Consider the following 27,075-nt stretch of genomic DNA (forward strand, 5'->3'; position numbering starts at 1 on the left):
AAAGATGATCATCAGGAAGAGATTGGAGATACAAAATAAGAAGTTCAAAAGCTGAGTCATGGGAGCCTCCAAATTTAAAAGGTATAGGAGAAAAGGAGGGAGCAGCAGAGGAAGCTGAGAAGGACTGTAGTTACAGAAAAACCAGGAGTGTGGAGTTCTGCTAACCCAAGTGAAGAAAGTGTTTCAAAGGAGACATGATCAAAAGTGTCAGATACTGCTGAGAAGGTGAGAAAGAAGAGGACTGGAATTGTCCATAGGATTTAGCAACCTGGAAGTCCTTGGAGTGGTTGGCCGGAGAAGTTTTGTTATAATGTTGGGGATAGAAGTGCAGCATGATGACTTCAGTCAGGGATAAAAGGGTAATTTCAGGGGAAAGGGGGAAGGGTTTACAGGAACAAGTATAAAGGACACATGGATAAAAACTAGGGGCGGGTGGAAATGGGAGGGAGGAGGGGAGGGCTGGGTGGGTGGGTTGGGATGGGAGTAAAAGATAGAAAATTGTACTGCAACAACAATTAAAATTAAAAAGAGAGAGAGAGAATTTGAAGACAGTATAACTAGGAAATGAAATCAAATTGACTTCAAAGTCAATTAATTTGCTTTTAAAACATCCGCAAATTTGGCCAGAATAAGCTCATTACTAAGTTAAAAGAGAAAAGTTTTGCTAAGAGGCACCAGATGGCTAAAGGTATAAAGAAAATGAGTAACCAACATGGATCATTTAATTACAGAGTTTTCTAATTAAAGAAAGAGGTAGTCATCCTAACATGCCAAGGTCACGGGTTCGATCTCTGGTCAGGGTACACACAAGAAGCGACCAATTTCTAGTCAAGACAAAGGTATAAGTAAACACACTTTGTTTCCATGCACAACTACAGCAAAAATTACAATGACTACAAAAAAATACCACCCAGATTTGTCTGAAAATCAAGCTGAATGGAAGTTGGACAACCAAGGATTTAAAGAAGCCACAATCATCCAGACAGGTAGGAGGGGTGGAGACATGGACAGGCACAGAGAGATGCAGAGAGGCAACAGAACAGGTGGTCCCACATTCACATGTTGCAGATAAAAATTGGGAGGGATACCTCGGAAGCAAGTGATCCCAGCCCCAGACCAGGGTTCCAGTGCCGGGAAGATAAATCCCCATAACTTCTGGCTGTAAAAATCGGTGGGGTTTGGGGAGGTGGAAGAAGCTGGAATTCTAAAGAGACTCCTCTTAAAAAGCCCACAACAGATTTAGGACTCACAGAAACCCAACCCCTCTGGGGTTCAGCACCAGAGCAACAGCTGGAAGGGCACAGGTGGCATACATGGGGGAAGGGGAGAAAGTGAGGCAACTGGCAACAGGGCAAGTACTGGGAGACAGCTTCCTCCCAGGCAATCTCCAGAAGCCAGGCAGTGGCACTGTCCCCTCTCTGAGCACTCCTCCACACAGAGCCAAAAGGCAATGAAAGAGGTTGCCCAGCACTGGCAATTACCTAAGGCTCTGCCCCACACAATATACTGGTGCCTTTTCTGCAATAGGCCATGCTACTAAGACAGGGAGTCAAAGCAGCTCTACATAATGCACAGAAACACAGGGAGGCTGCCAAATTGAGGAGACAAAGCCCAAATGAAAACACATAACAAAACTCCAGGAAAAGAACTAAATAAAATGGAAATAAGCATCTTATTAGATGCAGAGTTCAAACCACTAGTTATCAGAATACTCAAAGAAATTATTGGGCACTGCAACAGCATAAAAAAGACCCAGGCAGAAATGAAGTTTGCATTAAGTGAAATAAAGAAAAATCTACAGGGTACTAACAAGGAAGAAAAAAGCATTCAATTAGAATATCAAGAGAAAGAAAAGGAATTTTAAAAAAGGAGAATACGAATAAGGAGCCTCTTCCAGCCAAGATGGAGTCATAGCTAGACACATTGTGCCTCCCCATACAACCAAAATAAGAACAACAACAATTTAGAAATAAAATAACAACCAGAACTGATAGAAAATTGAACTGTATGGAAGTCCAACAACCAAGGAGTTAAAATAGACATATTCATCCAGACAGGTAGGAGGGGTGGAGTTGACAGCTGGGCAGAGAGGGGTCACCGCAAAAAGAGCAGTGGCACCAGGCACGCAAAGCACCCTGGGCCCACAAGACCGCAGCAGGTAGACCCTGGGCACGCAGGCGGCGGCTGGCAGACCCCAGAGGTGGGGTGGCAGCAAGAAGACCCAGCGAGGTGGCAATTGTGGAGCAGGGTGCAGTGCATAAGGTGGCTGGCTAACCATGAGGTCCCACATTCGCACACAGATAAACCAGGCAAAATTGGGGAGTGATACAGACTGCGCAACCCAGGGTCCCAGCACTGGGAAATAAGGCCCTGAAACACCAGTTGAAAACATCTGTGAGGGCTGAGGTGCCAGGAGAGACTCCCAGCCTCACAGGAGAGTTCATTAGAGAGACTCACAGGGTCCTAGAACATATACAAACCCACCCACATGGGAATCAGCACCAGAAGGGCCCAATTTGTTTGGGGGAAGCAGGGGAAGTGACTGAAATCTGACAGAGAGCAGAGCAAGTGCCTTCGTTCCCTCTCAAACCCCACCCCCACATAAATGTCACAACTCAGTTACAGGGTTGCCCCGCCCTGGTGAACACCTAAGGCTCTGCCCCTCATACGTAACAAGTGCAACAAGACATTAAAAAAAATGGCCCAAGCAGAAGAACAGACCAAAGCTTCACAGCAAATACAACTAAGCAACCAAGAGATAGCCAGCCTATCAGATGCACAGTTCAAAGCACTGGTGATCAGGATGCTCACAGAATTGGTTAAATTTGGTCACAAATTAGATGAAAAAATGAAGGCTATGCTAAGTGAAATGCAGGAAAATGCACAGGGAACCAATAATGATGGGAAGAAAACTGGGACTCAAATCAATGGAGTGGACCAGAAAGAAGAAAGAAAAAACCAAACAGAAAAGAATGAAGAAACAAGAATTCCAAAAAATGAGGAGAGGCTTAGGAACCTTCAGGACATCTGAATTATAGGGGTACCAGAAGGGGAAGAGGAAGAGCAATAAGTGGAAAAGTTATTTAAACAAATAATAAAGGAGAACTTCCCCCATCTGGCAAAGGAAATACACTCCCAAGAAATCCAGGAAGCTTAGAGAGTCCCAAAGAAGTTGGACCCAAGGAGGAACACACCAAGGCACATCATAATTACATTACCCAAGATTAAAATGAAGGAGAGAATCCTAGAAGCAGCAGGAGAAAAGGAGACACTTACCTACAAAGGAGTTCCTATCAGACTGTCAGCTGATTTCTCAAAAGAGACCTTGCAGGCAAGAAGGGGCTGGAAAGAAGTATTCCAAGTCATGAAAGGTAAGGCCCTACATCCAAGATTGCTCTATCCAGCAAAGCTTTCATTTAGAATGGAAGGGCAGATAAAATGCTTCTCAGATAAGGTCAAGTTAAAGGAGTTCATCATCACCAAGCCCTTCTTTTATGAAATGTTAAAGGGACTTATATAAGAAAAAGAAGATAAAAAACATGTACAATAAAATGACAGTAAACTCACAGTTATTAACAACCACACCTAAAACAAAAACAAAAACAAACTAAGCAAACAACTAGGACAGAAACAGAACCACAGAAATGGAGATCACATGGAGGGTTAACAACAGGGGAGTGGAAGGAGGAGAGAGGGGGGAAAGGTACAGAGAATAAGTAGCATAGATGGTAGGTAGAAAATAGACAGGGAAGGGCAAGCATAGTAGGAGAAATGTAGAAGCTGAAGAATTTATGACACATGGACATGGACTAAAGGCAGGGAATGTGGGTGGGAGGGGGTGTACAGGGTGGAGGGGAATGAAGGGGGAGAAACAGAACAACTGTAATAGCATAATCAATAAAATATATTTTTAAAAGAGAGAATAAGGAGCCTCTGGGACATCTGCAGACATACCAACATCTGAATCATAGGGGTGCCAGAAGGATAAGAGGAAGAGCAAGAAATTGAAAACTTATTTGAAAAAGTAATGAAAGAAAACTTCCTAAATTTTGTGAAGGAAATACACATACAAGTCCAGGAAGAACAGACAATCCCAAACAATTTGGACCCAAAGAGGGACCACACCAAGACACATTATAATTTAAACGCTAAAGTTTAAAGATAAAGAGAGAATCTTAAAAACAGCAATAGAAAAGCAGAGTTACCTACAAAGGAGTTCCCATAAGACTGTCAGCTGATTTCTCAAAAGAAACTTTGCAGGCTAGAAGGGACTGGCAAGAAGTATTCAAAGTGATAATAAGCAAGGATATACAACCTAGATTACTCTATCCAAAGCTATCTACCCTTAGAATTGAAGGGCAGATAAAGTGCTTCCCAGACAAGGTAAAACTAAAGGAATTGATCAGCACCAAGCCATCATTATATAAAATGTTAGTGGGAACTATATAAGAAAAAGATCAAAACTATGAATAATAAAATGGCGGTAAATACATATCTATCAACAATTGACTCTAAAAAACAAAGCAAACAAGCAGAACAGGAACAGAATCATAGATATGGAGATCATTTGGAGGGTTATCAACTGGGATGGAGAAGGGAGAGAACAGGGGAAAAGATGCAGGGATTAAGTACAAACTGGTAGGTACTAAATAGACAGAGGGGTGTTAAGAACAGTATAGGAAATGGGGAAGCCAAAGAACTCATATGTATGACCCATGACCATGAACTAAGGGAGTGGATTGCTGAAGGGAATAGGGGTAAGGGCAAAGGAGGAAAAATTGGGACAACTGTAACAGTACAATCAATAAAATATATTTTAAAACAGAAACAACCAATGAACGCATAAATAAGTAGAACAACAAATCCCTCTTCCTCCCTTTCTCCCTTCCCCTCTCTCTACTCCTTCCTCTCTCTCTCTACAAATCAATAAATAAAAAAATTAAAGATAGATATAGTAAGTGCATGGTGATTTTCAAGATCTAAGAGGAAAGCAAATATAATTGTTTTAATCCGTTTACTCTGTTAAACCTGTGAGGTAAAAATGTAGGGAGAAGTGAGAAAATGGGGTTCTTGAAGGTTAGGAATGATGTGAACAGAAAGCAAAGGTAAAGGAACTGACTTTAGGCAAGAAGTATTTCGTCCTCAGATATCACAGGGTTGGAGGAGAAGGTCACTGTACACCAGGGTTTCTCAGTCTTAACACTTTTGACATTTTGGGCTGAATAATTATTGTGGGGGGGCTGTCTTGCATTTTAGGACATTTAACATCCCTGACCAGTAGATGCCAGTAGCACTCTCCCCCATCAGGACTCTCCCCCATCAGCTCCAAATATCTCCAGACTTGGTCTGGGGGCAAAATGGCCTTGGTTGAGAACCACTGATACAGAGATATATTTAGGAAGAGAGAATTTCACTGTGGGAGCTTTGAATATTACAAGAAATTGAGTGGTAACTGCACACTAGGTTTTACAATGCACTAGGTTATTGAAAGAAGAGAACTTCTGGAAAGAATTCTTAGTAACAATAGATACTGTGGTGGCTTTGTTCCATGTCAACTTAGCTCAGACACTGTGTTTTCCAGAATCCCCTTTTCTGTATAGTTCTAGATATATGTGAGCCACAAAGAAATTTTATAACCAGTCCAAACTCCTCCAGAAACTGTCAGATCCCCTCCTTCAGTTTCTTCCCCTCCTGGGCTAGGTGCCTCTTTTGCTCTGTGATGAAAGGTGCCAGCTGCCCTTATAGGCCATCCACTCCATTCAGGTTGGAGACTTGGAAGCAGTAAGAGGGCCATGTGGGTTCCATTTCATCTACAAGGGGCTTCAGATCATCCCTGCAATTCCAGTTTCTGCTTACCCTCCCCTACTGCTTGCCCCTCTTTCCTCCTAACTGCCTATTCTGCTGGCTTCAAGCTGCAGCCTCCAACACAGGAGCCATAACTGCACACAAACTTTTTAACACAATATCTCAAATGTCTAAGGTCAAATCCCCACAACTTTATTCTATACCATTAGCTACCGCCTGTGTGTCAAGTATAACAACACTATAAATTATGTATTAGTATCCTTACTTTATAATTGAGAAAACTGAGACTCAGGATGACTAACTCCACGAGGTCTTCCTTCCATTTAGTAAGTGGCAGACAGAGTCTAAACAACATCCACCTCCTTTAAAAGCCTCTCTCCTTCCACTATACCACTTCAGTGCTGTCAGTTATTGGTTTTATGAGGTAAGGAGGAGTAAAACTTTTTTAATTTATTGACCTGACCTATTGATAATTGACCCCATATTGTATCCTAGTAATGGTGTCAAATGAATAAAAGCCCTTTTCAGGATAGCATTTAATGATGTTTAGAGGTAGGAGGCAAAAAAACTTAAAATTTGCTTGCTCTTCACAGATATAAAATAAAAAGAGTTAGCCCTGGCTGGCGTAGCTCAGTGGATTGAGCGCGGGCTGCGAAACAAAGGTTGCAGGTTCGATTCCCAGCCAGGGTACATGCCTGGGTTGCAGACCATAACCCCCAGCAACCGCACATTGATGTTTCTCTCTCTCTCTCTCTCTCCCCCCCTCCCTTCCCTCTCTAAAAATAAATAAATAAAATATTTTTTTAAAAAATAAAATAAATAAAAAGAGTTTAACTTTTCTATTTTCTATTATTTCATAATATTTTTGAGACTAACATTTGGTGGCAGCCGATGTCCTTGAAGTTTAGAAGAGACCTTAATCAACCCATCAACACTCAATTTAATCAGGACTAGGACAGAGTGATCATGGGTTTTATAGCTATTGCTTGTGCCACGGTCAAAGACCTGGCTCTCCCTTCTTGCCTCCCACCACCACAGATAGAGTTTGAGCCTTTCCCTGCTCTCATTATATGCAGAGTAGCAAAGCAGCCATGTTTGCAGTACACATAGACTATGGCAATAGACCAACATAGACAAGACTTGTTTTTTACTTGGGTGTTGTTCAAAGCAGCAGCACAAGTGCCCAGGCATTGATGAAAACATAGTAGGTTACCTGGGTGAACTCTTAGGTGTTCATATCTCTTGTGTCCACTATAGAGAATAAAGTCCTAGAGTACAGGAATCAAATCTATGAATTAATTTCCAAAAAAGGCTAGAATCATAGGATACCAACATTGCAATGGATTTTGTTTGGCAGGTCACCTATTCCATTTTCATGCCAATGGATAGATCTACTCTAAGACCAACCTAGTAGTAATCCACACTCTTCTTTTACACTCCAAAATACTGGGGCACTAACCTATGCAAAGGAAGCCCATGGTATCCTCCAATAACTAGAAGCAAGGATACACTCCTATGCCTGTCCACAATTATGACCCAGTTGTGTTAGAAGAGTCATTTTTCACCAGCCAGAGAATGAACCTAGAATATGCCAAATTTAATGTTTTACTTAATGCATGCTCTGTTATTATAATAATAGCAATGGAAATAAAATTGATGTTAAAGAAGCTTACTCTAACAGTAAAATTTTTGTTAGATTGATTATTGGAAGCATAAATGATTATTGCATTTGCCATATTTTTTTCATTTTATACCACAACAACACTCCAGTCATATGAGCTCAAAAAAGGTAATAATTATTCTACTAGTCATTTTGAAAAGCCTCTTTTCCATTTAGGCACAGAAAAATATTCTCTTGAACAAAATTTTATTTTTACAGTTATAGTAAGTGTACACTATGTGGTTTTTTTATCTTACAAAAATAAGCTTAGCATTCAAGCCCACTTTAAGATCCCAATTTCATTAACTGAGAACAAGGTACAATTTTAAAATAGAAAATCTTCATCAAAACTTGAGAACAATTTCTACAGAAATTGTCAATTAACTCTTGCAAATTATCTTCAAATTTCTATCAGTGCAAAATGGATTGTGATACACGTCAAACCTCTTTCTAAAGACCTGGAGAAATCAAGTCACAATAGCTCTTACTCTTTCTGGATCTCAGAGCCATTGGCCAAAAATACAAGGAAGGGCTTTCGGAAGGCCATTCTTCTGCTTTGTACCTACAACATAGTCTCTCCAGGGATGCCTTCTATTTCCCCTGATCAGAGTCTATCTCCACTAAAGGAAAAGAGATAGTGTAGACGTGGACAACATACATGAACTCAAGAATTTAAAAATTTATAGACATGATCAACATATGTTAAAACAAAGATTTTAGGTGCTTTCCCTCTGGGAGCACGCCTGCACCTTTCCCAGTCCTGTTTCTTTCCCCCGGGCACCTTACCTTCGCCTTTCCCTCTCCGAAGCTCCAAGGGCCCTTCTTTTGCTTCTGTAACTTGTTTCCTGAACCTATGCAGGCAGCTGGCTCACTTCTACCTCTATAACTTTCTAAATAAGCTTTCTCTTATAATTTGGGGAAAAAAGACTTTATCAGGATAAGAACTGATTCATCAGTTTAGTTTCTCAGTGACTAAATTAGTATCTGTCTTCTAAATAAATCTACTGCTAGAATGACTGTGTTCTGATCAGTTACAGGTAAAAAGAAGTTTAATAAGGAAATTGAAGAGCAATTGCTTCTTTCAGATCAAAGAGTGAAAAAGTCCTAAAGGGAAAAGGCTAGAAATAATAGCAAGCAAAGTTTGACAATTCAACACTATATGGCAATACTCTATGGGAAAAAATACAATTTAGTAGAATTCAATAAATAGTTATTTTAAATTAAATAATTGCTTAAATTAAGCTGTGCTCTGGGTTTTTAAATCAAAATGAATATACTGTAGTAATTGGGAATATGAGAAAAAATAAATTAACACTATTTGGAACATAGTTAATGTGTCTGAATTTATGCCAATACCTGTTTGTGAGAAGAAACAATATTCTAGCAGATGAAAGTTGCAAATTTTGTTTTAATAGGTTCATATACAGTGGTAGGCGAATTGTTATACTGATTTTCTTCTGAATACTCCAGTTCACACTGTTTTCCTTCAATAATTTCTGCTTCAATGATTATATATTGATCCTCACTATGTATTATTTTTCCTTAAATTAAATAACTCTCTTTGTAAGTGGGTGGGGGAGGAGACACGCAATAAAGACTAATCCCAATTCTGGTGAAACCACCTGATCTTTTATTAACATGCCATGTCATTTTTAAAATAATTCCTGTGATTATTTTTGCCTTGAACCTTCAGGAAATGGCTACCCATATGTATTTATTAATCTTACTTTTTCTTCATATTTGATCTTTGTATCTGCCTTGAGGTATTTCACAGCTAATTAATTTCTCTACCTTCCCAGTGAGAAGAAAGACATATTAATATAAGCTATTCGAGTAGTGTCCACAAAGAAAAAATTGAAAGGGCCTGACCTGTTGTTCTGAATGTCAGTGCCAGCTGACCCAGCTGCATCTACTTCCTCCAGCACTGCCCCTGGGTATGAAAAGCCCTTGACATGCTGCTCTATTTCTGCCCTACTCAGAGACAGCCAGTTCTGGGGAGCCTGATGTATACATGAACACAAACGTGCACCAGCACTGTGCCTGTGAGGTCGCCAATAGTCTTGCTTCCCCCAATACAAGAAAAGCCTGGATATAGTACACTTACTGAGCATTCCCTCCATCCCCTCCGAATGAATTTCTTCTAAGGAATACAGTTCTACCTTCTTTTCCTGACTGATATTCTGTCTTGCCTGGGGATTCTAGAGTCCTCCTCACTCTTGCTCTCATGTGGACAGATTGTCAACAACCCACCCAGCCAGCTCTTTCTCCCACCCTTGCCTGCTCTCTTCTCCAAGGGACCAGAATTTGCACCTGTAACATCAGCCACTATTACAGAGAAGACATGCCCCTGAGAAATCTGTTTGCACCATCCACTTACTACGATTATTTCCACCACCTAGAGATCCAAACAAAGCAGCCCCATGGAATGCCATAGCTGGTTAGGACTCTGCTCTCTTCATCCTTTTCCTGATGGGCAATGTTTTAGAGACTTGGCTACTTAATTTGAAGACACCTTGACCTTCAGTCTCTCCATTAACTACCCGTTTCCTTTTCCTTGTTCTTTCAGCAACCCCCATCAGGCAATGTTCAGAGTCTTATAACAGATTATATATATTTAGGTTGATTTAATGTCTTCTTTTGTCATTGTTTCTTACTCCAGATAATCAAAATTTGTTAGGAATTATAGTAATAGCTGAGAACTGATGTTAAGTTTCTCTACAGTAAGCTTTTTTAAAGCAGGATTGATAGAATAATACAATAAAACTGGGCACAAAATTCTGAGCCAGCTTCTCTGTGGGTCTGTGAATGCTTTGATGAACATAAAGAAGTCCTGGAGGGATACCAAGGAACTAAAAGAATTAGCCACACATTAATGCTTCACTTTACCCTGTGTTTAAAAACTTGGAGGTCAAAAAAATGCATATGGTCACTCTGTCTTAATATTCCTAGATCTTCAGTATCTATCATACTACATTATCATAGTGGGTTTCTAGAACATTAGTTGAATAAATAAGTGAATGGATGAATCTAGGGTCTTGTACCTTAATTCAAGTCATCAAAAATAATAGAATAAGCCCTGGTTGGTGTGGCTTAGTGGATTGAATGCCAGTCTTCAAACCCAAAGGTCACCAGTTCCATTCCTGGTCAGTGCACATGCCTGGGTTGCAGGCCAGGTCCCTGGTTGGGGGCATGTGAGAAGCAACCAATTGATGTATTTCTCACACATCAATGTTTCTCTCCCTCTCTCTCTCCCTCCCTCCTTCTCTCTCAGAAAATAAATGAATAAAATCTTTAAAAAAAACAATAAAACTCAGTTACAAAGGAATCATGCAAAAAATAGTGAGATGCTGACTATAAAAGTACTATAAAAGTTGAAAGAAAAGAGAGAATAGAATGTAGTAAAAAAGTTGGAAAAGACTACATGGTGAATTTAGAACTAATTCAGCCTTAGTTTTGGGCAAGGAGAAAGGCATTCCTGGCACAGGGAACAGAATATAGGAATACCTGCAGGTGCATAAGAGCATGGACCAATGAGGAGAGCAGCTCTATTAGAGTGGAGAGCGTGCAGCAAATACAGTCAGATGGATGGACTTGGGCCAGAGCATGGGGACCATTAAACCAGGCTGAGGACGACTTGGAAAAGCACCAGGAAAGCTTAAGTCTGGTCAAGCAAGATGTTTTTGGGGTGCCAAGATTTTAACTTCCCCTCTATTCACTAAGCCTACTTTTCAAAAAGATGCATATTTCTTTCTCGTACTGTGTTAGACATAAGACCCCAGGACAGGCAGGGTAGCAAAGAAATAATCATTGTCCTCAGGAGTTCATAGTAAACTGAACCCTTGTATTTTATCAAATATAAGATAAAGTAACTTGGTCTATAATCTTGTCAAATACTTGTTCCCCAAACTATCACCAAGCTATCTGTTAATATAACAAAGCTCAGGCAATTGCTTACCAGGGTAAGGGAGAACACCAGGTCAATGGAATCTTAGTAATTACCTGGAAAAGGAAAGACAAAGTTGGGATGTTTGTTGAGAATTCAAAGTCTGCTTTAAGACAGGTCTTTCAATGTAAAGCCTTGATTACTATTGGGTAGGGATTGTGACATAGTAGTTTAGGATTAGTAGACACAGCAATGTAAGAATTTTCGGGCAAGAGGTTCAAAGAGTCTGGTATAAACTGTCTACAGATGCTTTCTATAAATGAGTTGTTGGGACTCTCTGGAAGTCCTTAGAATAAAAAGTAATACGCAACTTGCATCTTCCTGGGAAGGAGTCTCACAAAACACTAGAGTTATGTTGAAGACAATGGAATAATAAAATCATGTTAATGTAAACGGTAAGCTGCTGAGATGGTTTCGATTCTCAGTGTACACGCGTGCAAAGAGCAGAGGAAGCAGGACTCAAGGAAGAGGGCCTGAGATCTGCTAAGCAGATTCAAATTGAGAAGATGTGGCCTCTGTGCCAAAACTTGAAAAATAAGAAGGAATTAAACCTGTATACAAATAAAAGAAAAGATTTAAGGGCATAATTTTGTATTACAAAAAGTGTGAAAGAGTATGTCTGGTCTGAGGGACTCAAAGTAATTTCCATAAACAGAAGGCTTTTATGATGGTTCTGAAGTAGAAATAGATGCACTGCTACTTATTAATTTTAATGATTCGGAGTATGTTGTTGGATATGAACTTTTCTCTATGAGTTAAGGATGATCCTGAAAATTATTCCTGAAACCTCTTTTTTGCTGTAAGATTAGTGAAAAACAAGTATGAGTTGGGAAATAAATTTAAGATCACGTGCTCCCTGGCTGGTGTGGCTCAGAGGGTTTAGTACCAGTCTGCAAACCAAAACGTCACTGGTTCAATTCCCAGTCAGGGCCCATGCCTGAGCTATGGGCCAGGTCCCCAGTTAGGGGTGTGGGAGAGGCAGTTGATCCATGTTTCTCTCCCTCTCTTTCTACCTCTTTTCCCTTCACTCTAAAAATAAATAAAATATTTTTAAAAAATAAATAAATAAAATCATGTGGGTTTTTTTAATATATGTTTTTATGAACAAACTGTGGAGATACATAGAAACTCACTCCCACCTAGGGAGACTAAAAGAGAAAGGAAGCAGGGAGCTTCCAGCTGGGTTTATATTTTCTCTGAAGTGGTGTAATGGCATTTAAATCCTCCAGGAAAAGGAAGAAAACATTCTATACTACTGAAAGCCAGAGTCGAGACCATTTAGATCTCTCTCCTGCAGGTCAGGAAATTTTCGGTAAACTAACTTAGAAATAAATCCAAATGGATTACGATTGCCATGCTGTATAATAGAAGAGACGACCTTGAAGAAGATTTAATCAGAAAATAAATTTCAAAGTCAGAAGCATGCTCTAGTGCAAGAACATCAAGAAACCAATCAACACTTCTCTTAGCAGCCTCACCTAGAAAGCTGCATCCTTATCCCTTTGGTGCTCTTGTCTGACAAGAGCCAGGGTACCTTCTATGAGTCGGTCAGACCCAAGTCCTCCAGTCAGTGATGAGCACAGCTCAGATTCAACAAGCTGCAAGCCTGCTAACCCCACACCTGAAAGCCCAGACAGATTCAAAACAACCAGCTAATTAAACCTGGAGCACCAAGCTATCATCATCTGAGATTCATGGGCATCCAGCAAGCAGAAGAACTAGCAACACGGCATTCGGCAACAGCTGTCACCTGCTATAATGTTCTTTAATTATCTTAAAATCTCTAAGAACTGACAAATGGGTGACAAAATGCAATTTTCTGTGTCAGGAAGCTAGAGACAAGCCTGTGTTACTTTGATGAGAGAAAATACTGTAAAATCATCTCTCTCGGCTCCTCTTATTGGGGAAGAGGGACTGTTACCACTCAATTTTAGTCTATAAACACACTCATTACAGGACTCCTGGAGGGACATGTTTTCTTCTTTATAAAGATTGAATACGAAAGGCTAGAATGAGCACTGGACTGTGCCAAGCTCTCTTTCACAGGCTCAGCACTTCTTCCAAATTCAGTCCCGGCTCTACTTGTAGCCCTACCATGGTAGCTATTTCCCATGGAGATGCACTTATGGAGTGGACCTTTAACAAAGACCCACTCAAGTTACCTGGAAATATGTCATGCCTCTTGTCATAGATTCTTCCAGGTGCCTGTCCAAATTGTGACCTAATCCTAATCCTGATGTTTATCATGACCTCCATAAAGATTTCCACCAGTCCCTAATGTCTGTTGGTCATTATATACTCTACTGAATGTGCACAATAATATCCTTTGTTTCTTTGGGGACAAGTTTACTTCTCTCATTTGCACAATTTTGCCAGTCTTTTGGGGTTAAAAATGTTCATTAGGACACACAATAAATTGCAGAAAAGTCACTGTTGTGGTAAACCTCTCTTAACATCAGCTAGAAAACCATACCCTCTGTACAAAATAGTAGGGTACTCATAAGCCAAGAGCATTCTATCACTCACAGACCCATACAATAAGGAAAAATATGGGCTAGCTCACATTGTTGAGAGTGTAAGGTAGTCCTTAGAGCTTGAGGAAAACATATATTAACAGTGTGCTACAACAGACTGCCATATACAATTAAAATTGACGGTCATCTTTTTTTTAATATTTGGGAGATAAATAGCAGAAACAATCAACATGTTAGTATCTCTTATCGGGCACTAACAATCTAAAAGGATCACTGATAATCCTTAAAACATGCAATATCTGTGAATTGTTCTTAAAATGTACATAAATATATTAATGTACATAATAATGATTATAAACTCTGATTACATTTTGAAACATCAGAACAAAAGTTTTTATATTAAGATTTAAATTATTGGGTGGGTGGGTGGGGATGGGAGTAAAAGAAAATTGTACTGCAACAACAATTAAAATAAAAAATATTTTTTAAAAATAAATTAAAATAAATTTTAAAAAGATTTAAATTAGAATGTCAATAGCTGATCAGTGAACACTCTGCCCACTAATTATAGCATAACCATTTAAATTTTGTATTAAATAACACACAATTAGCACATTATTTTTTAATGTCTCTTAATAGTTAAGTTAGGCTGTTTTTGTGATCTCTGAAATGTAAGTTCTCTGGGGACAAGGCCAAGATCTGTTAAGTGGTTTTGTTCATGGTATTTTGATAATGTTAATATTATCAATATTTGGTTTTTTATAATAGGGATAAGTCAACTGTTATCTCCAAGGCAATATAGTCAACTTCATTCACTTTTTTTCCTTTTTTTCTATTCTCAATCTCATTAGACATTCCATCAGCGCATCTCACCTGACCACTTCTGGGCCCGCAGGTCCAGGCATCTTAGTGTCCAGTACAAGATTATTCCAGTTCATTGAAATGGCAGCTGAAATGAACATGCCACTAACCTAAAGAGATAAGAAAAGATAATATTTTCTCCAGTCAGGTCTCACTGAAACTCCAGGGCAGTGTATGTAGAGTTGATCCTGAAGAAGGTACAGCACCAGAATGTTCCTTAAGCAACCACAAAATTTACACTCCCAATTTACCATTTTACTTAAGGAAGGAAAAACTTCTTTGTACTAAGCATACCCATTTGATATATTTAATATAATTTGAGAATGTTAAAGCTAGGAGGAACCATTGTTTTCTGTTGGTCAGAAAAATAAGAGTTAAACTACAAAAACCCTGAGTTCCAAAAAAACAAAATTGATCCAAGTTCATAACATGAATGAGGGACTCATACTAAAATCACTGGCATTTGCATTGAAACATTGCTTTGCATTGCAATTTGAAAACGTGGAAATTTAAATTACATATCACAGCCCCTGTCCTCACACACCTTGGCTCCTTTAAAAATAGAGTAAGTAAGAGGAATTTTACAGGGGTCCCACTTCCCCTTGCCCCATCTCTGCAAGGGTGGTCTTCAGTGGAGTTTGGCCACGGACATAGATCCCAGACAATCCTGATAATCTAACAACTTTGAAAAAAGATTAGGTGATATATTATAGGTATTCTTTTACCATGTGTTAGGTCAGTCCCAATAAATTTATTTTCTACTTTAATTCATTTCATATTTGTGAAATAACAATACCAAAAAATTGAAAAGCACTTCACAGCTTACCAAATACTTCCACATACATTCTTTGGCATTCACAGTGACCAGACAAAGACTATGGACTGACCAACAGAAATCTATGCTTCTCTTTCATGGCCTAAAGTTGTTGGTGGAAAGAGGTGCCCATAACAGGGACCATATGACTAGTTCTCACTGACAGAGTGTGAGCTTGATGTGTATCACTTCAGGGCTCAGAGGGTTGTTAGGTACTGGATGTTCAATCCTCTACTGCCCCCCCCTTCACTACTTGGCCAATTAAACACAAAGGATCCAATAGAAGGCACTAAGGAGGTCTTCAGAGATGCAAAGTCACAGCTTAGAGGAGATTCACATAAATATAGGGTGTAAGTGGGAAATTACTGACATCTGGGGTTTTTTTTGTTTCATTAGATAGTGAAAACAATACTGACAAAAAAGTGACAACACATGTACCAACCAGTACCTAGTCCCATAGGGCATTCAGTAAATGTGGATGGACAGACGGATGGGTGGGTGAATGGACAGAAGGGTGGATGAACAAGTGGCAGCAGCATTATATCCTAATCCAATAAATATGGAAATCATAAAGTCCTGACACAAATACAACACTACATACTGATGTGAATTTCCAACACACATGAAATGGACCAATAAGTAATCTGTAAAATAGTAATATACTTACTGACAAAATTTTGCAGAAGAATATCAGAAAAATTGTAAAATGTACTAGAGACTAAGCAAGTTAAATAATGTGATACTCTCAAAATGTTTGAACACTTGTAAGCATAACTTTCCCAAATCATTTAGCAACATGAAGGCAGGGGTACTATTACACAGGCTTAAGTTTAAGAACATTAGGCTTTGAAATTAGGAAGATATTAATTCAGGTTCAGGTCCAGGCCTTGGCACTTACTAGCCGTGTGACTCCGTAGGGGCCGTATATCCTCTCCATGCTCCATGCAATAGTGGAAGCAGAAAGCTCAGCACAATGCTTGGCACATAGAAGACACTCAATACATATTAGGCTATTATTCTTGTTCTTGAGGGTGAAGCTATATATTATTATTGTTAATTAAAATACATTTAAGTTACTCTGCCACAATGGCAGATATTTCATAGATATTAAAGCACAGAAAATTTTAAAAGATTCCTCCAATATTCAAGCATGCTAAAAAAAGAGAATCAATAACTAACCCTTATATTGCAGAATCTGAAGCATTTCAAGGGTACAGCAATCAGTGGCTGCAGTATAATTTATAATTACTGAGCTATTCTTTCTAAAATAAAAATTCAACCTGTCAATCCAGTGGTTGCTTAACATTTCTGGGAATCAAGGTCCATTCTCATACTCACTGGTTTGCTTCTCTTCTGTCTAAATGGGCTTCCCAATGCTCCTACCACCATTTTCCAGACAAGTTATAATTTCTACTTTTGAGCAGTTTTTGGACCTCCTCAGTTCAATGAACCACTTTCCTCCTATTTTTAATCTCCTGGGCAAGTATTAGACCGAAGATCACACAGATAAAGCCCCTTGCACACTTTATACACTCAGCACATGCAAGGCTCTTATCTCTTTCCATTTCTGCTGCAATGGATCTCTCCTCTCTTTGTGTTACTCTAGCTCTATAATCCATATAAAAAGAGCACTTACTCTTCTACTCTTGCATATTACTATTTAATTATTTAAAGTTTTATTTTTTAACCCTCTTAAATAAGACTGTAAATTTCTTGGGGCTTCACTATCCTCATCTGTGACATGAGGGATTTGTCTTTGTTTCTTCTTGCTCTAAAATTCTCATTATCTCTTTGGTCATCAGTCTGTGAACCCCAAAGAACAAAACACAAAGATGAGCACATCATAGTCAGTCACTAAAGAGTTAAGAGAAAATATGCCATCCCTACTACAATTCTATTAAGATGAGGTCTAAAGTGGACCTTCTCTGTATGCATCCGCATATGGAATCATGTTCACTAGGATTTTCTCTTTATGGATTTAGGGCTAAGAAAATGTATAGGGTAGATATGTTTTTCCTTATTTTTGTGCAATTGAGAAGCAACAAAGGGCCAGAAAGCCTGGTAGAACCCTTCTTCCTCCTCCAGGAAGGAGCCTCTCTTTATTTTCAAAGGCTGTCTCAAATGATCCAGGATTTCTGCTGCCCTCACTTAAAAAATTGACTCAGGCAGAATTCCATGTTCTTTCACTTTCCTCATCCTCAGAATTGATTTTCCATGAAACTAATGGCATCCATCTTTCAGGGCCACTTATTTAAGAGAACTCCAGCCATTTGTCCAGGTGATTCAGTGTTATAATGTTTGCAAATGTAAATTATTTTATTCATCACTAAGTGACTTTTGTCTCTTTCCACTTTGATTTCCTTGCCTTTTATTTCCCTTTGTGAAAGTGCTGGTGGAGTGACCATGGGCACTTTTGAAATCTAGGTAAAAGGAAGTAAGTTTGTGGTAGCTGGGAACACATTTAACTTTTGTTTAGTCTGATGTTTTCATGCGGTTCACCAACATGTTCATAAATTTAAGCTATCGCCCTGGCTGGTGTGGCTCAGTGGGTTGAGCACCAGCCTACAGACCTAAAGGTCACCAATTCAATACTCAGTCAGGGCAGATGCCTGGGTTGCAGGACTGGTCCCCAGTTGGGAGCATGCAAGAGGCAATGGATCAATGTTTCTCTGTCTCCCTTCTCCTCTCTCTAAAAAATAAATAAATAAATAAATTTAATCTATTGCTTGTCCATTAAGTGGCAAAGCTAGAATTCCAACCTAAGTTGTCTGATTCTAATGCTATCATATCATCTTATCTACTGCCCATTATATTCTGGGGGATCCATTAACAGTTCTTTGGTTTCTTAATTTAAATATGCAGCTCTATCTATGCTCTCTACTGGGCAACATTTGACACCTCTTCCCACCTCCCAACCTGATGCCACCCCACTTTCCTGGCCCTGATATCCACCACTCTCCTACCTGTACAAAAATTCTATCCAAATAGAATGTCTTGCTTTTGTCAGACTGTGGTTTCGTTCATGCTCTTTTCTGAATCTACAGTGGTCTTGACCAATCACAATATGTAAATCTTATTAGAATCTTGGTAAATTGGCATAAAGCATTGACATCAATGAAGATAATATATAACTCATGATATGCCTCTACTGCATGGGCATCAAGGGAAAACTAGTTGATGACTGTTGTCAAATAAATTTAAGAGTTGTCCAGTAAAAAAAAATCTAGAAACAAAGATCAACACAGTAGCTCTAAACACCACTAGCACCCAGGTTTTGCTCTGTAAATATAAATATAGGTTATTTTTTAATTAAAAGTTAAAGCATCTTGGGAAAATGGCTATATACAGAGAAGAGAGCCTTCCTAAAATTAAAGATGCAGCCCCTAACAGAGCACCATAGATGACAGCTCAAGATCAGAAAACTCGTATCACCAAATCACCAGAGTGGAGCTGAACCATAACATGTAGCTGGCTCTGAGAGCTTCAAGAAATATTTTCAGCCATTAGTCAAAGGACAGCTCCATTAAAATAGAAATACCTAAAAGGAAAGTTATCAGTGATACTGGGGGTATTATTTTGTAACATTTACCAAAAGAGAAATTCTATTCTAGATGATGCCTGGCCATGGGATGTGTCCATCCTGGACAGCACTGAACTCAAAGGTTCATTCTCATATGTAGCTGTCCCTGCTTTTAAAAAAAACTCTAGAGGAACACTCATGTGCGTCGGTCTTTACATTTATAAAATTTATCAGGCAGTGGATGCTGAGACCTATCAAAATGAAAACATATGTTGTAACTTGGAATTTCAATTGAGAATTAATTGAACAGAGATAATAACACAAATATATAAACGTGTTTATAAGGGTTTTTATATTAAATCAATACTCTTAATAGCAGAAACAAAAAGAAAAAACTAAACTAAATTGCATACATAGAGTATTGGCTAAATATGTAGGGATAAAATATATCCATAAAATGGAATCATAGACATCCATTGTGAAGAAGAAATGATGTTATACAGAACAAGCACTCATGGTTAGGCCTAAAAAGTTCATCACTAGAGAATGTGGTTAATGTAAGCCACTTACATTCTAGACATATATGGAAATGTTTAGAAAGCTGAATAACAAATCGTTAATAGTTTTATCTCTGCAAGTGAGATTAAGTAACAAAGTCACTTTGGATTTTCTGCATTAATTATTTTATAAATCTATTTTTACATCACTTTTTTTACACTTTTACAACCAACAAAAAAAATGAAGATGTTTTGAAAATATAAAAAGCAATGTAACAAAAAAACCTTAGGTTACTCATGATATTATTACCCGAACAAAGAGACTTTCTCCTTGACAAAATTATTCACCCAAGGATAACTTAAACAATGAATTGTGTCCGTGCATTTAGTTACAGATTACAGGGTCCTAAGAACAGAGAAATTCAAGATTGAATTCTTAAAGGCTACTTACTGTTATTGGAACACCCAACAGTAATAAGAGAAAAATGTCTCTAAATTTACAATTCACTGCAAGTATTATAAATTGGAAAAAAGTTACAAACTTGTAAGACTCCCATTTAAATCCAGTTTATACAAGCCTTTATCTGTCTATAGGGTCTTAAAATAGGGTCCAAATGTATTTGTGCCAGCCCAGCTTCCTGCAGGTCTCTGGAATCCAAGTCACTGCTGCACATTGTCAAAGTGAATTACACCCTCAAAGGTAGCAAAGACACAGCACCGAAGAGCAAAGGCAATGAATGGATCTGAGTCCTGAGGAAGGCGGACAGCAGGCATAGGCAAGGTGTAGATAACTGTCATGCATGTTGACATACATTAGGGCCTTCTGTTTTTTCACTCTATTAATTCTATTATTTAACTCTCTTTTGCATAACCAAAAGAGATATCTTTGTAAGTCTTTGGCACCCTCTTTTGGACAAACTGATTATTTCAAAACTAAATTTGTTTCAGCGAAATATTTCTGAGTATACTATAGGAAAACTGACATCAGACACATTATTTTTTATATTTTTGTTTTTTTATAATTGAGTTTACTTTTAGAGCAGTTTTAGGCTTACAGGAAAATTGAGCAGAAAATACAAAGTTCTCAAATACTCCTCTTCTCCACACAGTGTTTCCTCTATTATTAACTACTTGTATGAGGGGAGTACATTTGTTAAATTAATGAAACAAAATAATTAAATTATTATTAACTAAAGTCCATGGTTTACAATAATGTTCTACATTTCTGTACAACCAACACAAATCCACCATTATAGTACCACAGAGAATAGTGTCGCTGCGCTAAAAATCCCTATGCTTTACATCTTCATCCTTTCTCCTTTCCCCCAAACCCCTGTAAGCGCTGGTCTTTTTTTACTGTCTGTATAGTTTTTTACGTCTCTATAGTTTTCCAGAGTGAAGTGTAGTAGAATAATAAAATATAAATCTACTTCAGACTGGCTTTTTTCACTTAGCAATATGCACTTGAGTCTTCCATATCATTTTGTGGTTTGATAATTCATTTCTTTTTGTTACTGAATAATATTCTGTTGTATAGATGTATGAGTTTGTTTACCCATTCCCTACTGATGAACATCTTCATTGCTTCCAGTTTGGGCAATTATGAATAAAACTGGTATAAACATTTATGTGCAGATTTGTGTGTGTGTGTGTGTGTGTGTGTGTGTTTTCAACTCATTTCGTTGATTACCAAGGACTGTGATTGCTAGATCATATGGTAAAACTATGTTTAGCTTTTTAAGAAACTGTCAAACTTTCTTCCAGAATGATTGCACCATTTTGCATTCTCACCAGCAATGAATTAGAGTTACTGTTATTTCACATCCTCACCAGCTTTTGGTATTGTAAGTTTTTTTAATATTAGCCCTGAATATCTGGAATGAATCTTTCTGGGTCATGGTGAATAATTTTTTATTCATTGTTAGATTCAATTTGCTACTATTTTGCTGAGGACTTTTGCGTGTATGTTCAGAAAATATATTGGTTTGATGTTTTCCTTTCTTATAATGTCTTTATATGGTTTTTGGTGTTAATGCAATGCTATTCTCCTATGATGTGTTAGAAAGTGTCCCCTCTGATTTTTTTTTCTGGAAAAGGTTGTAGGGATTAGATGTCATTTCTTCCTTAAATGATTGGTAAAAATCCATCAGTTAAATCACCTAGAACTGGTGTTTATTTTTGGAAATGTATTTAAAAATTGACTCAAAATCTTTAATAGATATAGTCCTATTCAGATTATCTATTCCTTCTCATTTGGGCTTTGGTCATTTCTGTCCAATTAGTTTAATTTAAGAAAGTTATCAAATTGTGAGCACAGCATTCTATATAATACTCCTTTATTATCCTTTTATTGTTCATGAGAGGTGTAGTGATCAGTTCTATCAGTTTCTTACTTTGAATTTTGATGCTCTATTATTAGGAACATGCATATCAGGGATTGTTAAGAATTCTTGCCCTGGCTGGTGTGTCTCAATGGATTGAGTGCTGGCCTATGAACCAACAGGTCACCAGTTTGATTTCCAGATGGGGCACATGACAGGGTTGCAGGCTGGGTCCCTGTGGTTGGGGACGTGCAAAAGGGCAACCAATTGATGTGTCTCTTGCTCTTTCTCTATCCCTTCTCTCTCTAAAAATAAATAAAATCTTTTAAAAAAAGAATTCTTGAAGAACCCTGACCAATGTGGCTCAGTTGGTTGAGTGTCGTCCTGCAAAGCAAACGGTCACCTGTTTGATTCCCAGTCAGGGCACATGCTTGGGGTGCGGGTTTGGGTTGTATTCAAGAAGCAACCAATCACTGGAGGGGGGGGGTAATGGGAGGGAGGTAGGGAGGGATGGGTGGGCGGGCTGGAATGGGAGTAAAAGGCAGAAAACTGTACTTAAACAATGATTAGAATTTAAAAAATAAAAATAAAAATAGAAGCAACCAATCAATATTGCTCTCCTTCTCTTTCCCCTTGCTCTAAAAATAAATAATTTTAAAATTGTATTTAAAAAGAATTCTTAAAGAATTGACTCTGTTTTTATTATGTAATATCTCTCTTTACCCCTGATCATTTTTCTTGTTCTAAAGTCTGCTTTGCCTAAAACCAATATAGTTATTCCAGTTTTGTTTTGATTGATGTTAGGATGGTATAACTTTCTACACCCCTTACTCTTCATCAACCTGTGTCTTTACATTTAAAGTGCTTTTCTTAGACAATATGTAGTTGGACCCTCCTTTTTATCCACTCTGACAGTCATTTAATCTGTATATTTAGATCATTCACATTTAAAGTAATTATTGATACAGTTGAATTAAAATCTATCATGCTATAACTTTTCTATTGGTTGAACTTTTCTTGTTCCTTTGTTTTAATCTTCCCTTCTTTTTCTGCCTCTCTGATTCTACTTTAGCATCTTATATGATTCTATTCTCTCTGCCCTCTAATATATCAATTACACTTAAATTGTTTTCCTGAGTGCTGCAATATTTATTTACAACGAATTCAAATACACTTTCAAATACAATACCACTTCATGAATAGTGCAGGTATCTTGTAACAGAATATTCCCAATTTTTCCCTCCCATTCCTTATAGTATTGCTGTCTCTCATTTCACTTACCTATGCCTATAATCACCCAATACATTGTTGCTACTACTTGAACAAATAGTTATCTATTAGACCAATTAAGAATAAGAAAAATAAAAGATCTTAATTCACCCTTATTTATTCCTTCTCTGATCTTCTTCTCTTCTGTATATATAGCTGAGTTTCTGACTTATATCATTATTATTCTCTAAGGAACTTTTTTAAATTTCTTGTAAATCAAGTCTACTGCCAATAATTTTCCTCACTTTTTTTTGTGTTTGTTTTTGCCCAAGAGTGTTTTTATTTCTCTTTCTTTTTTAAAGGATAATTTACCTGGCTACAGAATCCTAGGTTGGGGGGGTAATATATATTTCACTATATTTTCTGCTTGTTTGCATGGTTTCTGAGAAGTCCAACATAATTTTTATATAAGTTCCTCTATAGCTAAAATTCCCCACCCTCTTTACTTCTTTCTCTTTGCCTTTGATTTTCTGTAGTTTGAACATGGCTTACATAGGTGCAGATTTTTTGGTATTCATCCTGCTTGTGTTATCTAAGCTTCTTGGTCTGTCATTTGGTGCCTGTCATCAATTTGCAAATTTTTCAGCATTGTTACTTCATTTCTTCTGCTTCTTGTTCACTTTTTTCTGTTATTCTGATTATTTGTATACTGCCCCTTTTGTAACTACCCCACATTTCTGGAAATTTCTAGGATAGTCTGCTCCATTTTTTCATTCTTTTTTTCCTTTACATTTCAGTTTGGGAAGTTTCTGTTACTTCAAGCTCTGACTGATTCTTTCCTCAGTCATGTGCTCCTCACAGGAATTCTATTTTCCATCTGTCATTGCATGTGGTCTTCTTTTTCAATCAGATCCCTTAATATATTAATTATAGTTGTTTTTCATTTCCTATCTGATAATTCCAAAATCTGTGTCATATGTGAGTCTGGTTCTGATCCTTGCTTTCTCCATTCAGGCTCTGATTTGTCTTGCCTTTTTGTATGCCTTGTAATTTTTTGTTGTTGTTGAAAGTAGAATATGATGTATTTGGTAATTAGAATTGAGGTAATCAGGCTTTTAGGGAGAGATTTTAGATTAACCTACCTAGGAGTTGGTCTGGGTTTAATGTTTGCTGTAGCTGTGTGTGTCAGAGGCTTCTGTTTCCTCTGGTTTCCTTGTTCTGTTCTGTTTTTTACTTCTCCTTCCTTACTATTTTGTATTTTCCTAAAAACTCCTTCTTAAATGGGGTGTGTGTCTTGAAGCTCTATAGTTGTGATCCACTGTTATCATACTGGAGCCCTGTTGATGTGGTGGTGTTGGGGGGAGGGAAAAATTCTATAACCTTATGATAAATTTTTTTGTGTTTTGGGGGTCTAAGTTCCTGAGCTGAGACTGACAGAAGTATTTCTTAGTATTTTTTTTCTCACTTTGTGTGGGATGAGAAGACTACAGGAGCCTGGAGTTATCTGCCTGCCCTCAAGACAAACAAGGCTCTGATAAAGTAGTCTCCCTTCAGGACAAAGCTCATTAAAAAAAATGCTCTGGGTGTATTTCAAAATAATCACTTTTACTCTCTCCCTTCATGAACCACCAGAGAACTTCTCTACAGTCTTCACTGTGAGAACCTTGTCCGGTGCCAGGAGGTAAAACCCACAAAAGTGTGCCTGGCTCCCTGGGCTACTCCACACTCAGCCTCTAAGTAATTCATCAATTACTGTCTAAGTGTTCCTACCAGTTACTGGCTCCAGTAGCTTCTACTCCCTTTAAGCTGATATTGTCTGTGATTCTCTGTATTCATCTGGTTATCCAGTTTTAGGGTGTTATGATTTTCCCTATAATCTCTATCCTCTGATGGATCTAAGAAAAGTCATTGATTTTTCCATTTGATTAATTTATTTCTTGTAGTGAAGATGGGATGGTGAATTTCAAGCTCTTTACATATTGTATCTGGAACCAGAGTCTTCACATGTGATTTTTAATTTTTACATGAATATGTTCCTTCTTTTTTAGATTTTTATTTATTTTTAGAGAAAAGGGAAGGGAGGGAGAAAGAGAGGGAGAGAAACATCAATGTGAGAGAGAAACATCGATTGGTTGCCTCTCACACATCTCCAACTGAGGACCTGGCCTGCAACCCAGACATGTGCCCTGACTGGGAATTGAACCTGCAACCTATCAGTTCGCAGGCAGGCGCTCAATCCACTGAGCCACACCAGCCAGAGCTAAATATATTCTTGCTACCAACTCATAGCAATCCTAGCTCTCATTCCTTCAGAAAAAGCTTGTTTATTTCTCAAGGTGACCTAATCTACAAAAATGTATGTAGCATTCAAGCAGTGGTATATTTGAAAACCAGCTTTAAGCAGGAGGGTGGGTGATCAAAATCAGCAATGTAGGTTTTGCTGATTTCCGTGGTGCAACTACTCCAATGATGGCCAATTCCAGACTACCAACAGTTTACCAACAGGCTTGCAAACTTCCTGAATATTTAACAATTGGCTCTAATAGTTAGTATCTGTAACAAGTCTGAGTGGAGAGAGTATGTTATTCACTTTACTAGTACTCTATTTATTTTTTATGAAAAAATGATTTATAGATTTCAAATTCATATACTGAAGTCCTAACCCCCAGAATCTCAGAATGTGGCTCTGTTTGGAGACAGGGTCTTTAAAGAAGTAATTAAGTTAAAATTAGGTCATTATGATGGACCAAAATCCAGTACGACTGATGTCCTCATAAGAAGAAGAAATTAGGACATGGACAGTTACAGAAAGAAGACAATGGCAATACACAGGGAGAAGATGATCATTTACAAGCCAAGGAAAGACCCCTTGGAAGAAACCAACATTTCCAACACCTTGATCTCAGAGTTTTATGGTCCAGAATCCTGAGAAAATTAATTTCTGTTGTTTAAGCCTCTCAGTCTGTGGTACTTTGTATGGCAGCCCTAGCAAACTAATACAAACACCAATCAGAAAATAGTCCCTTAGGACCTTAAAAACAAGGGCTTCCAATGTATAGAATTCATGTAACTACATTTCAGCACAAATTTTTATTCTGAAACCATTGTTTTCTCTTTGACTATACAGAAGCCATTCTTGAGGTTGTCTGACTAAGCATGGTGCAGTAAAGACCAGGGAAAGTTAGACAGAAGTGTATCTGCTACCACATAGGTTTCACACAGCCCAAACTCCTGGCTGCTTCTTGGAAACTAGGAATCTTTTTAATCCTCAAATCATACCACGGTTAAAAGCAAATCCATAAGAATATATGTGGGACTGTGCATGGGCCTTATGATATCTCATCATTTCCAAAGTCTCATAGGGACTGGCCCATATGCCCAGGCAAGAAAAAAAAAAAAAAAAAGGAAATGATGTATAGAAGACCAGGGGATAAAACTCAGGAAAATTGCAAACAAGAACTCATACTAGGTATTTCTGTTACAGCTCTAATCTACAGTCAGAAAACTTCAATTCTGCCCCAGGATCAACTATCAGCTAAAGGAAGAAGCCAAGCAATTTGCCTTACTTCACAAGGGGTGCCAGTTTTGTCATGTGTGAATCAATTCATTAGCCAATTTATAAATTATAAAAGTAGAAGAGGATGATATCCAATGAGAAACTCTTTGACAATGGACTTAAAGGAAGCTTTCTATGACTGGACAAGGCTACATGAAAAAAAAAAAAAAGGCAAAGCAGTCATCTCACTGTAATACGACATGAAATTGAAGTGATGTCACTGAAAATGTCAGAATAAGAACCTCCAACAATTTACCTCCACATAAAAGCAATGGAAAAAAACTGGCAAAAATTATCAGAGTCACCTTTGTCAGAGCTCCAGATATTAACCAAAGAAATGTAGTAATCAAAGGAGCATTTATTCAAGAAATTAAAATGGCTTAAAAGTCCTAAAAGCAGCAAGGTCTGTGGTGTT

At 38.0% G+C, this 27,075-nt stretch overlaps 1 protein-coding gene across 1 annotated transcript in view; it reads left to right on the forward strand.

Moving 5' to 3' along the window:
• Positions 1–27,075, forward strand: part of DUXB (double homeobox B) — a 41,411-nt gene that overhangs the window by 571 nt on the left and 13,765 nt on the right. The gene's annotated exons all lie outside the window — the stretch shown is intronic.

This window comes from Phyllostomus hastatus, unplaced genomic scaffold, assembly GCF_019186645.2.
Source record: "Phyllostomus hastatus isolate PE091 unplaced genomic scaffold, TTU_PhHast_1.1 phas_scaffold_345, whole genome shotgun sequence".
Taxonomy (NCBI): domain Eukaryota; kingdom Metazoa; phylum Chordata; class Mammalia; order Chiroptera; family Phyllostomidae; genus Phyllostomus; species Phyllostomus hastatus.